Here is a 14,348-nt window from a genome sequence, read left to right on the forward strand (position 1 = left end):
CTCAGCAACACCACCGCATCACTCAGCAACACCACCGCATCACTCAGCAACACCACCGCATCACTCAGCAACACCACCGCATCACTCAGCAACACCACCGCATCACTCAGCAACACCACCGCATCACTCAGCAACACCACCGCATCACTCAGCAACACCACCGCATCACTCAGCAACACCACCGCATCACTCAGCAACACCACCGCATCACTCAGCAACACCACCGCATCACTCAGCAACACCACTGCATCACTCAGCAACACCACCGCATCACTCAGCAACACCACCGCATCACTCAGCAACACCACCGCATCACTCAGCAACACCACCGCATCACTCAGCAACTCCACCGCATCACTCAGCAACACCACTGCATCACTCAGCAACACCACCGCATCACTCAGCAACACCACCGCATCACTCAGCAACACCACCGCATCACTCAGCAACACCACCGCATCACTCAGCAACACCACCGCATCACTCAGCAACACCACCGCATCACTCAGCAACACCACCGCATCACTCAGCAACACCACCGCATCACTCAGCAACACCACCGCATCACTCAGCAACACCACCGCATCACTCAGCAACTCCAACGCATCACTCAGCAACTCCACCGCATCACTCAGCAACACCACCGCATCACTCAGCAACACCACCGCATCACTCAGCAACACCACCGCATCACTCAGCAACACCACCGCATCACTCAGCAACACCACCGCATCACTCGGCGACACCACCGCATCACTCGGCGACACCACCGCATCACTCGGCGACACCACCGCATCACTCGGCGACACCACCGCATCACTCGGGGACACCACCACATCACTCGGGGACACCACCACATCACTCGGGGACACCACCACATCACTCGGGGACACCACCACATCACTCGGGGACACCACCACATCACTCGGGGACACCACCACATCACTCGGGGACACCACCACATCACTCGGGGACACCACCACATCCCTCGGGGACACCACCACATCACTCGGGGACTCCACCACATCACTCGGGGACACCACCACATCACTCGGGGACACCACCACATCACTCGGGGACACCACCACATCACTCGGGGACACCACCACATCACTCGGGGACACCACCACATCACTCGGGGACACCACCACATCACTCGGGGACACCACCACATCACTCGGGGACACCACCACATCACTCAGGGACACACCACATCACCCTGGAACACCACCACATCACTCTGGGATACCACCACATCACTAATACACCACACATCACTCTAATACACCACCACATCACTCTAATACACCACCACATCACTCTAATACACCACCACATCACTCAGCCCAACCACATCATCACTCAGCACCACAACAGCACTGTCCTTGCTTGCTACCAACAAGCATTGTCATAGCCAATAGGACACGCATTAGGAAAGTGTAAGCTATTGGCTTTGTGAATAACAATGCTATTAATTTATATATTTTCAAAGCCAACACATTTAAAAAAAATGTCATTTACAATACCAATAGCTCACACTTTCCTAATGCGAGACCTATTGCATTGCAAATGCTTGTTTTGAAATATGGTGTTTGCTCAACAAAAGAAGAATTGCGATTATTACTTAAAACATTGCATAAAAGTATGCATTTTAAAATGTTTACCTTTTTAAATGCTTTTTAGATATATATTGACCATGTATTTGTATATCTTATAATGTGGATCTCATTGTAGACCTCAATCTTATACATATTGTTACTATACAGAGGATTAAGAAATATATTGCCTCTTGGAGCACAACCCAATGGGGACTCCTTATGGCTGTGGTGATATGACTGTCATGTCATTGGCCAAATATCAGACAAGCGGCACATTTTTGAACTATTTGTAATTTTTCAGGTGTCTTCTTGTGGAGGCTTGTGTAGAGAATAAAGCAACTGCCTAGATGAGGATACACTACATGAAATACTAGTGTCGTATTTCTGCATTGGGCTGTTATAATGGATGGACAGTGCAAAACATCACACACATGAGTAAGCTTTAGGGAAAATCAGATTCATTTGCCAAAATGAAAAAGTTGCATTTTGTTAGAAATGGGGTCTCTAGTTGGCAGTGGTGTGCACCCTGTACAAGTAGAGACCCTCACTCTAGTCAGGGTAAGGGAGCCATACAGCTAAAATAAGCCCTGCTCACCCCCTTGGTAGCTTAGCACAAGCAGTCAGGCTTATCTCAGAGATAATGTGTAAAATATTTGTACACACACCCACACACACAGACACTGACATAGTGAAACACTACGAAAAGATTCCACAACAGTTTAGAAAATAGCTAATATTTATCTGAATAAAACAAGACCAAAACGACAAAACTCCAACATACACAAGTCAAAATAGCACTTTTAAAAGATTAAGCAAGTTTAGTGCATAGAAATCAATGGATGCATTCGTTTTAGTACAAAGTACCTTAGATGAATAAAAAAAATAAACAAAAAGACGGTGCAAGGCTCAGAGGAGGTGCCGGGAAAGCAAAACGATGCGTTGGTTCCTTACTACACAGGGGAGGTGATGCGTTGGTTCCTTACTACCAGACATGGGAGGTGATGGCTTGGGTCTATACTGGCAGGGAAGATGATGTGTTGGTTTCAGGAAAGGCGACTTCGGTTCCATACTGCATTGCGGTGTTGACAAAGAATCGACATATAGGGATGATGTGTCAAAAATCCAGACACGCTGTGTTTATGCGATAGTGGCGACGCAGGGGTTACGCCGATTCCATAGAAGAGAAGCAGGCGCTGCGTCAATTCCACAGCCATGAAGCAGGTGCGGAGTCAGAGCAGGTGCCATAGACGTCGATGACACGGTGGTCGGGACTCATACTACAGACATTTTTCGGACGCATTGCGATGGCATGCTGAGGCCTGCGGTGAACACCGTGGTTGGTGCTTCAAGCAGGAACCAAGCTTCGGGCAGGCAGCGGGGATGCGTTTATCTTTTGCAGCAATGCGTCGATAAAACAGGTGCTGGGAGTCGATGCATGAATTTTCTCATTAAGATCACCAGGTTACACTTCCAAGGGCCCATGAACTGGATTTGGCACCACTTGGCAAATCTCTCAGCAGAAGAGCCCAGGCACTGGCAGGTGAAGTCTTTGATGGCCCTGAGACTTCTTAACAGGAGACGAGCACACACAAGACCTTGGAGGACCTTGGAAGCAAGATACAGAAAGCAAAGCCCAGTCCTTTCCCTCCCAGGAGAGTAGCAGCTGGCCAGCACAACAAAGCAACAAGCAGAGTGGCAGTCCCTCCTGGCAGAATGTTCTCGGTCCAGAAGTGTTCTGATTTTGAGGTGTCAGAGGTCCAATACTTATACCCCTTTCTACCCTTGAAGAAGGCAAACTTCAAAAAGGAAAGTTTTTGTTGTCCCTGCCTTTTCACGACCGGGGTCCAGACACACTACAAGGGGGTGAAGACAGCTTTGTGTGAGGACAGGCACAGCCCTATTCAGTCAGTGACAACTCCTCCAACCACTCTAGCTCAGGAAGGCCCATCGACCTGGTGATGGGCCATCAGGATATGCAAGGCACACCTCAGCTCCCTTTGTGTGATTGTCTACAGTGAATGCACAAAAGCCCAACTATCAGACAACCCAGACGTACATTCTACAGATAAGCAGAGGCACAGAATGGTTAAGCAAAAAAATGTCCACTTTCCAAAAGTGGCTTTTCAAACTTACAATTCAAAAACCAACTTCACCAAAAGATGTATTTTTTAATTTTAAGTTCAGAGACATGGACGTTGAATCACCAAAATGCCAGGGGTAGGGGAAGTGACATCATATACCATTTGACCTTAAACATTTCACAAAAACTGACATCATATGACCTTTGACCCTGCATCATCCCAAGAAGCGATGTCACATAACCTTAATCCTGATGACATCAAAATAATTAGCATTGCTGAAGTTACATGATTGCATAATGGGAGAACAAAGGGTGGGGGCTTCTCTTCCCATATAAAATTTGGAAAAAAAAGTTGGCTTTACTTGTGCATTTTTATGCACAGTTTTCACATAAATTTGCTAAAAAGCCATAGGTTCTAAAAAACACTCACCAAAATTTCAAGTACATTCATGGCGTGCCAAGCTACTAAAACCCAACAGTCCCCATGAGTTCACCCAATTATGTTTTAAAAATATCCTATGGTGCCCCCTTTTGTCAAAAATTACCTCCATTGCTAGGACCAACATTTTGCCTTGGTGGCCCTTTTTGCCCAGACATTACATACAATGCCTGTGTCAACATGCCAATACAATATGCCAGTGCCAGAATTTTCCTAATACTACTTCTCTTGCACTATGGAGGTCCCTTATGTCAAATGTTATGTTTAATATGTTTAATATGTCAATGACCACATTTTATCAGCAGGCACCTAGTAGGTGTTCATGAAGCCCTCACCCACCAACCTAGTTGGTGGCATGCTTCATCATTGGGCCAACCCAGTGACACCTAGCGTGTCCCGGGTGTGCTACGACGTCTGATTACAGCGGAGCTGGTATGTTACTGAGAGTGCAGTGTGGTGAGTGAAGTAGTTAAGATTAAAACGGCTTCAGGGAGATCCCAGTACCCGAGGGTAAATTAAATTTTAATAACTGGGTCTCCGTGAGCGGTTAAAAACAAGGCAGTGGGATGCTGTGGTGGTGAAGTTAAGACCAACTGTATCCAGTGTAGGTCGACATGTTTCAGCCAGTGCCTTTTGTTATGCTGGCTTTCCTCAGGACCATAAAGAGTGTGAGTGCAATGTTAAAACATTTTTTTATTCTATTTATTAAGTGAGTGTTTATCGACTATGTGTCGCACTCGCTAAGGTGCTCTTAGTGTATGAGGGGATTCCCTCATCAAGCATACGCTGGCGAATTGCCTGGTATGCCTCCTGGAGTGAATCGGCAAGGGGATTGACCAAGAATGTCGGTCAATGCCTGCAGGGTACCTGTTGTGCTACCATCAGCCTCCGAAACACCACCACATCGTTCCATACGTTCCGTCATGTAGAATGTCGAAGTTCCAGGATATATGTTGCAGAGTTTCGTCCAGATGTAATTTGAAGTCCTAAGGACTGAGATCCCATACTTATACTAAGAAAGGGGATTGGACATACTCTGGGGAGGGTCTGGGAAGAGGGGTGGTTACACCCATTCCCTTTGTCCAGTTTTGCGCCAGAGCAGGGGCTGAGTGTCCCTGCAACCGGTTTAAACTGGGATATGCACAGGGACACCAAGTGTGCCCCCAGCACTGTCTGAAAAGCATTCTCTGAATGCACCTACCCAGCCTCAATACACTAAAGCCAGTCTAGGAGGTGGTCACTTCTCCCTGTGACTGGAAACCTATTATCCACTCCTCCCCTGCTGGAATTTCGTCCAGCAGCAGGAGGTCAGACCCGTGTCTATGATTGCAGCAACCATTTTCTGATGTCAGGGTTCTTTTAAACTACAGGCATCAATCAAGCGATTACATATCAGGATCACTCAAGTTGTTCTTCATCCACTCCGGTATTACAACCAATATCTTTTAACAGCATTTCAAATTCAACTTAACCTGGAAACACTAATACAATCCTGATCATTTATATTTCACTCCCTCCCACAGTGGTCATCTAGCCGATGTGTGCTCCAACAAGCCTCACAACCCCGTGTCATCAGCTGTGCGTTATTTATTTTGCTGTAAGCCTGAATCATTCCTCCACTGGTAAACCCTTGGCTCTGCACTGAATTTCCATGAAATAGCAATGCCTTGTTAGCCAGCACTAGTGCTATATCTATGAGCTCATAATCAGAGTGCTTTTCTTTTTAACCAGTACCAGACCCAATAGACAAGCATTGGGGTGGACTCTAGCCTCCTAACTGGAGCTTCCGAGAGTGTCTTTACCACCATCTCCCACAACGCGGACAGCAATGGGCAACTCTTCCACATATGAATAAATGTTCCTGCACCAATGTAGCAGCTAGGACATCTACCCCGTTTTATTTATGTAACAGTCACAGGAGGAAACACAGCCCAGTGTTGTCCCTTGTACTAAATTAAATTAAATCCAGAGGTTTTCCGGACTGATTTGCAGGTAAGTAATACCCTTCTTTAACGTTCAATGTTAATATTATGATCTGTAATCCATAAGGCCCTTTACTTATAAATACAGTTCCGATCGTGCAACCCATGACTTATTCACTCATAGGTGTCAGGCTCAGATTTCAATAAATATCAGTGTAATGTAGTGGCTATAATCCATCTTAACTCCAGCACATATGTTTTGTTATGTAAGTTTGATCGAGAGCTAGAATACCTGAGGGTGTCTTGGCGCTAGCTACGAATGCAGAAAGAAGAACCGGAAGAAGAAACCTATACAGTATTAAGTAACCAAGTCTTGAGGGTCTTCTGAACATCGTGAGATTCAGAGAGATTTTAATGTGCATAGAAAGCTTATTCCAGGCTTTATAGGCTCCCAATACAAAGCTGAGGCCGCCCCAAGCCTCACGATGGAATCTGAGCACAATCAGGGTCTTGGCAGTTGAGAATCTTAAGGGTGTGTTTGGAATATACCACTTGAACCTCTCTTTTAAAAAGTCAGGCCCTAGACCGTGGCTTGCATCACAAGGAATCTCGCATGTGTATATTCTCACTTATGTCTATACAGACAGTGAGACACATCTACACAATATTCCATCAAGCTATAAGGAGAAGCTAGAACTCGGATCGAATTGAATCTGCAGATGCTATTCTCTTTATGGCAGTCATGGGGATGGATAGCAGCCTCCTGACTCAAGCCTGCCTTTGTTTTTATTACTTCTTTTCAACTATTCAAGGTTTCGGTGCCTTTGCGTGCAGGGAATTTCATTTCGAAGGTCATTAAAATGACTGGTGCCAACTCTCAGTCGACACAGAGCCTAAAAACAATGAAATCATACTCGGCTTGCGAGGCAGGCGTCTACATTTGTAAACACATTTCTTACACTTTTGCCATTCGGCTCAAGAAGCAAACATACCTTAAAAGGCCATTCACTGCCATTTCCACGTGTCGGGCAAAATGGCGACAGTGTTTATGTAAGAGGCATCCGGCGCGTGAGACTCTAGACTTGCTCTAATGGGTGAATAGGGAGGGCAGGAAACTTTGCAAACAGCCCTGAATGTTGCCCAAAAGGCAGGTCTTTATGCGGTAAGGGAATATTTGTACCGTCCAAGGAGCCATACTGGAGAGTGAAGGACATGGAGAGGAGACAGCCTTTCCATGTGCAAGGCCAACAACATCCGGTTACCTGACGAGTCTCATCCAATGAGCTTTGGATGACGTGCCCTGCACCCCTGCTCTCCTGAGAACTTAGGCTGGATGATGTGATCTAACAACCGGTCACAAATTATATAGTATAATGGGGTATAATTTGGGTATATGCACAAGAGGACCGAGGTAAACCTGAAACTGTGTGCCGATGTGGAATCAAAAACAAGGACTGGAGCCTTGCATTTTACCACACTTCACGGTTCAGTCCAAAGCACCCAACAAACCACCACAAATGAACTGAAATGGAGGCTTTGGCTCACCAGATTAAGGATAAGCAGATATCTCAAACACAAGGGAAGAAAACAATCGCCAGGCAACAGCGCAAGCACCTATTCGTCTTGCTTTGGCCTGCCAGGCACTAGAAGATTATTTGTTCCTGTACACCTGACACAGATGGGAAGCATGTGAACTATGCAGGATGTAGAGAGGGAGGCGAGAGTGCATAATCTTGTATGGTGCAGGTCGTTCCAGCTCCGAGTATCTGAAAGTGCCATGAATTAAGATGTCAACCCTAGATCACCGCCCGCGAGTGCAACTGCACCCTGAGAGCCTGGCTGAACGATCACCGCAAGAACCCCAGCAGTGGCGAGAAGATCGTGCCCTGTGAATATGTACTATATATTTGTCCAACCATTATCACTTCAACTTTTCTTAAAATGTAATCTTCAGAGAATTTGCAACTTGTATATGTGTAACTCTAACTACTAGTATCTGTAGTAGACATATATATGTACTTACTAGCAATCTTTGTGAGTTTAGAGTTGATCTGTTTCGTATCTTTTAAGTAATTTATGTACTGAATTCCTTATGTAATGTAACTGGTTCTATTGTAAAGCACATTAACGATTAGTGTAAAGTTTGTGCTATATAGAAACGCATAAATAAACCATGCAGGCACTAGGCTAAGGTGCCAAACTGCCTTAGATCTGTGCTTCCCACATGATGGCTGCATTCAGGTGGTGTAAATCAAGCATGAGGCTTCATATCAAATAACAAAATATCAGAATATTAAACATGAAAGGCAAGGCCAGGCTGCAAGGTCCACCAACCAAATGACTATGTGCAGCTGCGCATACTGCGCGTGATAATTGTCCAATGAATGAAAAGAGACACTCCAAGTGTGTGAACACTAACCATTTTGCAACAGCCTACCAGGCTAGAACACAAGTTATGTGACTGAGAAGCCGATGGAGTCCAAAGAAGGACAATGCCAAGAACCTTCCAACAACGTCAAATACACAAAGGCAGGAAGAGAAAGCAAGTGCACACCAAATGCCAGGTCGTGGCCAGGCCTTGGAGGTCACTGCTCTCATGGAGCGAGACCTCACTCTAAAGGTCATGGCCCTTACTCTTGCGCGGCAGCATAGTTCCAGGTTGGTGCAACCAACCCCAGAACCAGTACATTTTGTTGTACGGCTAGATCAAGGTGAGCTGGTGTACACCTCATGTAAGAGCGGGTCACCATTTTATCGCCACCTGGTTAGCGGTCTAGTTCTTTTGCCACTTGAAGGAGGAGGCCACTCTCCCTATTTAAGCTGATGCAAGCGCAAGCGCGCAGACACTACGCTCAGCCCGCTACACTTGTTGCGTGAAATAGCTTAATTTGCACAGTTCGGACCTCTAAATTTTTTTAAATATTGCACAGTTTTTTTTGTTATATTTTAAATACGGCCTGATGTGATACATGAATTGTTGGTAGCATTTTGTTGTACCGCTAGATCAAGGTGAGCTTGTGTACGGCTCATGTAAGAGCAGGTCACCATTTTATCGCCACCTGGTTAGCGGTCACATTTTTTCGCCGCTTGAAGGAGGAGGCCACTCTCCCTATTTAGGCTGATGGAAGTGCGCAGCGGGTGCACCACAGGCGCGCCAAAGGCAAGCCCGTCTGCGCCCGTCCGCGCACTGGCCACACACAGCGCCAGCCATGCTGACATTTTGTGAAAGAACGCTGCGGGGAGCACGTACCACCACTACACGAGCGAACAACTACGGTCAATAGGTGAGCAGTGGGGGTAATGCTGGTGCATATAAGCCTAAAGGGATTGCAAGGAAGGTTTTGGAAGTTGCAGGAGGAAACAATCTCAAATGTGGATTAATTAATGTTAGATCCCTGGTGAAACATCACCTGGAGATCCAACTACTGCTGGAAACACATGACCTGGATGCAATGTTTATGACAGAAACATAGACGCGTCCCGATTCAGATTTTGAACTGAAGTTGGCATGCCCACCAGGATATAAGGCCTTTCATAATCTGCGGCATAGCGACAGGGAGGCGGGGTAGGGGTTATTTATAAGGAGAAATGGAACTTCACCTCAATGGACATTGATGATGCGGAGGGCACTGAACTCTTGGGATTTACACTAGAGGACCATAAAGGGCATCTGCTGACTGGCATAGTATGCTACAGACCCCCTGGTTCAGCTAGCCCCCAACTACAGGCATTAATCGACATTTTCATTAATATGGCACTTACCCATACTAGATTGCTTTTCTAGGGGATGATTTTAATCTATGGCCTATTGGGAATTTAGAGCCAGCTTTTAAAAATCTTTTCCAATCTTGTGAGAACTTGAATTTGCAACAATGGGTAACAGAACCAACACACACGGGAGGACATGCACCAGATCTAATTTTTTCTGCAAAAATACGTTATAGGACTGGAAGGCATCCTACCCTTGGGTTGGTCTGACCAGTGCCTGATTAAGTTGTTGGTATTTAACCCCAGAATGAACGCCTCCTCTACCTTTATGGAAAATAATCGCCCAGGCAGGGACTGGAACGGACTTTTGAACAAAGCAAAACAATCTCCTGTTTTTTCTGCTAAAACCCCTTTTGACGTAAATAAACAGGTGGATCAAAATTATATGCCATTTTGTGAATAGATAGGCAATACGCTAGAACATATCCCCACTATGAAAAAACATAAAACACATGCAGATTGTCAGCCCGGTGGTACAATGAAAAGTAAAAAAAACTTTTAAAAGGGCTGCAAACAGGCAGAACAAAAGTGGAGGAAAGTATATGCAGATGAGGACAAAAGTGCCTTGGAAGTGGCAATAAGTAACTATAAAAAAGAAATCTCCATAGTAAAAGCAGAGTATTACACAGACATCATCCTGAAAGCATCAAATAGCACTAGAAGTATATTTAAAATAATGAATGACCTCACAAATCCTGACTGCACAAAAAATAAGATTAATGCCACACAGGACCTGTGTGAGAGCCTAGCGATCTTCTTTGAGGACAGGATCATTAAAATCATTGATGGCCTGAAAATGGGCGAAGTAGACAAAGTGGAGGATCATAGGAGTATCATTAGAAGCCACCACTGACTCGGGATTGCGACCTCCTTCGGAGAGGAGATCGCAGATTGCCAGTCCTCGTCATCCAGTTCAAGACCATCACGTGTCCACAAGTCTCGTAGATGCAATAGGAGGTCCGATCTATTGTTAATAAGCTTTTTATAAACTAGTGAGATGGTGCTATCAGGCACATAGCCATCCAACAATCTATCTTCGAGCGGGGACGACTCCGAAATCACCTCCCCGACCGGGAAAACCGACCGCAGAGCATGGCAGATCTGGACATAGCGGAAGTACTCAGAGTTACTCAAGTCAAATTCCTCCTGCAATGACTCAAAAGATTTCACCTGTCCCTTGACCCAGAGATCCCCCACCTTACTAATACCAATGAGGTCCCATTTGTCGAACCCCTTGATATTCCACAATTTGCCGAGTCTATCAGAACCAAATAGTGGGGTCGCCCGAGTCAGACGATCCGTCCATCCTATAGCACTAGTCGCGTCCCGCCACAGGCGTACCGCTGTCTTCGTAGGTCCCGACAAAGCCTTGATCACCAATTTAGAGTATAGTGCCCTATAATAATTACCACCAGGCAGTAGCCACCGATCCATGGCGAACGCGGGGTTCAAGTCGGGACCATACATGCTGTGATTAATCGCTCCTAATTGAGACGCCCAATAGTACCGCTTTATGTCCGGGGGAGCAATACCCCCATTGTACCACGATAGCGTCAGTTTAGCGAGCGAAATACGAGGCCTACCCTCCCATATCAATTTCCTTTGAAGTACATCGATCGCCCAAAAATAACTAGCAGGGACAATATCAAAACTATTCGGAAGAACATAGAGAAAATGAGGAAAAGACATAATTTTGAAAAGGGCATCACGACCAAGTGGAGAAAGTGGAAGCCTACGCCAACCCGCAACATCTTGCTTCAATCTAGACAAGGGTGAAAGAAGGTTAAGTTCGTACCGAACTGCGGGGTCCAATGAAATATAAATACCGAGGAATTTAAACCCCGTTTGCGCAATCTGCTTGGGACAGTTTCGCGGGAGAAGAGGAACGTCGCCTGGAAGGACGTATAAATATGATTTCGTCCAATTAATGATGAGGCCTGAGTTCCTACCAAATGAAGTCAAGATGTCGCACAATACTATCAGGGATTTCCGTGGCAAAGTCAGATATAATAAAATATCGTCCGCATAGAGCGAGATACGATCTCCAAAGTAAGAGGACCAACAGATACCTTTCATCGACGGCTCCCACTGGATCCACGCGGCGAGGGGCTCGAGGGCCAAGGCGAACAGGAGTGGCGACAAAGGACAACCCTGACGAGTTCCCCTCTCGAGACGAAACGGGGCAGAGACACGGCCATTAACAACAATTTGCGCGAGGGGGTCTTCGTAGAGCAACCTGACCCAACCAATAAAACCTGGTCCGAACACGAACTTAGCCAACGCGGCCCATAATCATGGCCATTCCACAGTATCAAAGGCCATCGTGGCATCCAATGACGCCAAGATGGCCGGCTCACGCAACGTCGACGCTCTCGCGAGGACACCATGTAGGCGTCGGAGATTCAGGGCGGTGTTCCTATGCGGGATGAAACCGGATTGATCCGGGTGTATCAGCTCACCAATAATAGTAATCAGTCTATTAGCCAGGACCTTTGCCAGAATCTTAGGTTCGGCATTTAATAGGGAAATAGGACAATATGACGCACACCTGTCTCTGGGCTTCCCTTCCTTGTGAATCACCACAATGGTCGCTAACCGCTGATCACGGGGGAGAGAGCCACATTCCCGAGACTCCAAAAACATGTCTCGCAGATAGGGAGCGAGTTTATCAGGTCTCAGTTTGTAGAGTTCGATAGGCAGGCCGTTAGGACCCATATCTTTCCCAGAACGCAAAGAACGAATCGCTAAAGCCACCTCATCTGCTGTTATTGCGGCGTCCATTTGCTCCCTATCCTCATTAGAGAGTCGCGGCAAGGTTATATCCCGTAACAAGAGATGTGAGTCCTCCTCCGGTCTGTCTGAGACAGAGGAGTAGACCGTCTGGAAGTGATCCGCGAACTGCTGAACGATCTCCTTAGGGTCAGAAACACGATCACCGCTAGCCGTCACAATTACAGGCACCACCCGACTGGCTCTATCCCTCTTATCCAACCACGCAATTAATTTACCAGCCTTATCCCCCACGTCATAAAGACGTCCCTGCTGCTCTCTGCCCATGGCCTTAGCTGCGTCGGTGACCAAATCCCTGTAGTCAAGTTGTTTCAATCGTAATACATGCAAAGCAGCGCGGGTTACCCCCCCTTCCAGACCAAGTTCCAAGTCCGCTATCTCCGCTTCAATCTTGACCACTTCCTCATCCTTCTGCTTCTTCACACTCGTTATCAGTGACAGGGCCTGACCCCTAAGGACGGTCTTAAAAGCCACCCAGAGGGATACGGCCGAGGAAACAGAGCCCTCGTTTTCCGAGAAATATTGGTCAAAGGATTTCACCAAGGCCGACCGAGTTCTGGGGTTTCGGAGGTACCAGGGGTTAATCGGGGGCGTCCGGCCCTCAGACTCAGAGCCCGGCTCCATCCGCAACCACAAAGGAGAGTGGTCAGAAATACCACGAGCCAGATGTTTAACCTCAATGACAGAGAAGGCCTGTGCCGCCGGCACCAATACATAGTCGATTCTGGAAAGGCTACCGTGTGCACCAGAATGGAAAGTTTACTGCTGTTGCACCGGGTGCAACATTCTCCAACAATCAACCAGACCCAGGGCATCAAGGAACTCAGACAGCCAGTTTTGGGAACCTCTCAGATCCCTGGGTGGGTGTCGATCCATCATACCAGAAACCACTGCGTTGAAGTCGCCACCTACGAGCAGTGATCCCTCAGGAAGAGTCAGAAGAACATGCCCCAAGTCAGCAAAGGTAGTCGTCTGCAAGCCAGGGGGGACATAAACAGAAACCAGGGAAATGGTCCGGCCCTCCCATCTACCCGTAAGAGCAACATAGCGCCCTCTATCGTCAAGGACAGTGGAATCTATTTCAAGTGGGAGAGAAGTCTTAATCAGGATACCCACCCCTCTGGAGCCAGAGGAGAATCCGGCATGAGCGGCCAATCGGTACCCCCTCCTGTTCATAGCACGACAAGTATTACCAATCAAGTGTGTCTCCTGAAGGAGGACCACATCTGGGTAAAGACGCTTTAACAGTTGCAGGACAACACTACGTTTTATCCGATCCCCCAAGCCATTTACATTCCAACTCATCAATTTCAGCCCTCTAACCCCCATCCCGAAATAGAAAGAGGATCCAACCCCGGGAAGAATACAGCACCGTATTCAAATTAGACATAGATACATTGCCTTGCAAAGAAACACACACATTGCCCAACAAAACCCCCCACCCCCCAACGAACAGCCCAGTACAACACCCCCCGCCCTGCACCCCTGCGTAACATTAGAAAACCACCCAAACTTGCAGTGTGCTTGTTGCCCCCCCCATCTAACTAAGCTACAAAAAGAAACACAGAGGAGGAAAATGACCCGCAACACCAAAATGTATATCAAGTCAATTGTAAAAGTATCGAACCACTGTACAAGGCTAAAAAGAAGCCCTAGGATACCCTCTGCCAGCACCTATTCCTGGTCTGTCGATCCTCCCTCCGCTCCACCCGACTGTTTCTCCGAAGGAGGCTGATTCGATAGAGTGTCAG

At 46.9% G+C, this 14,348-nt stretch overlaps 1 protein-coding gene across 2 annotated transcripts in view; it reads right to left on the bottom strand.

Annotated features, from left to right (window-relative positions):
* TMEM135 (transmembrane protein 135) overlaps window positions 1–14,348 on the bottom strand; it is a 1,123,835-nt gene that overhangs the window by 1,024,362 nt on the left and 85,125 nt on the right. The gene's annotated exons all lie outside the window — the stretch shown is intronic.

Source organism: Lissotriton helveticus, chromosome 8 (assembly GCF_964261635.1).
Source record: "Lissotriton helveticus chromosome 8, aLisHel1.1, whole genome shotgun sequence".
NCBI lineage: Eukaryota > Metazoa > Chordata > Amphibia > Caudata > Salamandridae > Lissotriton > Lissotriton helveticus.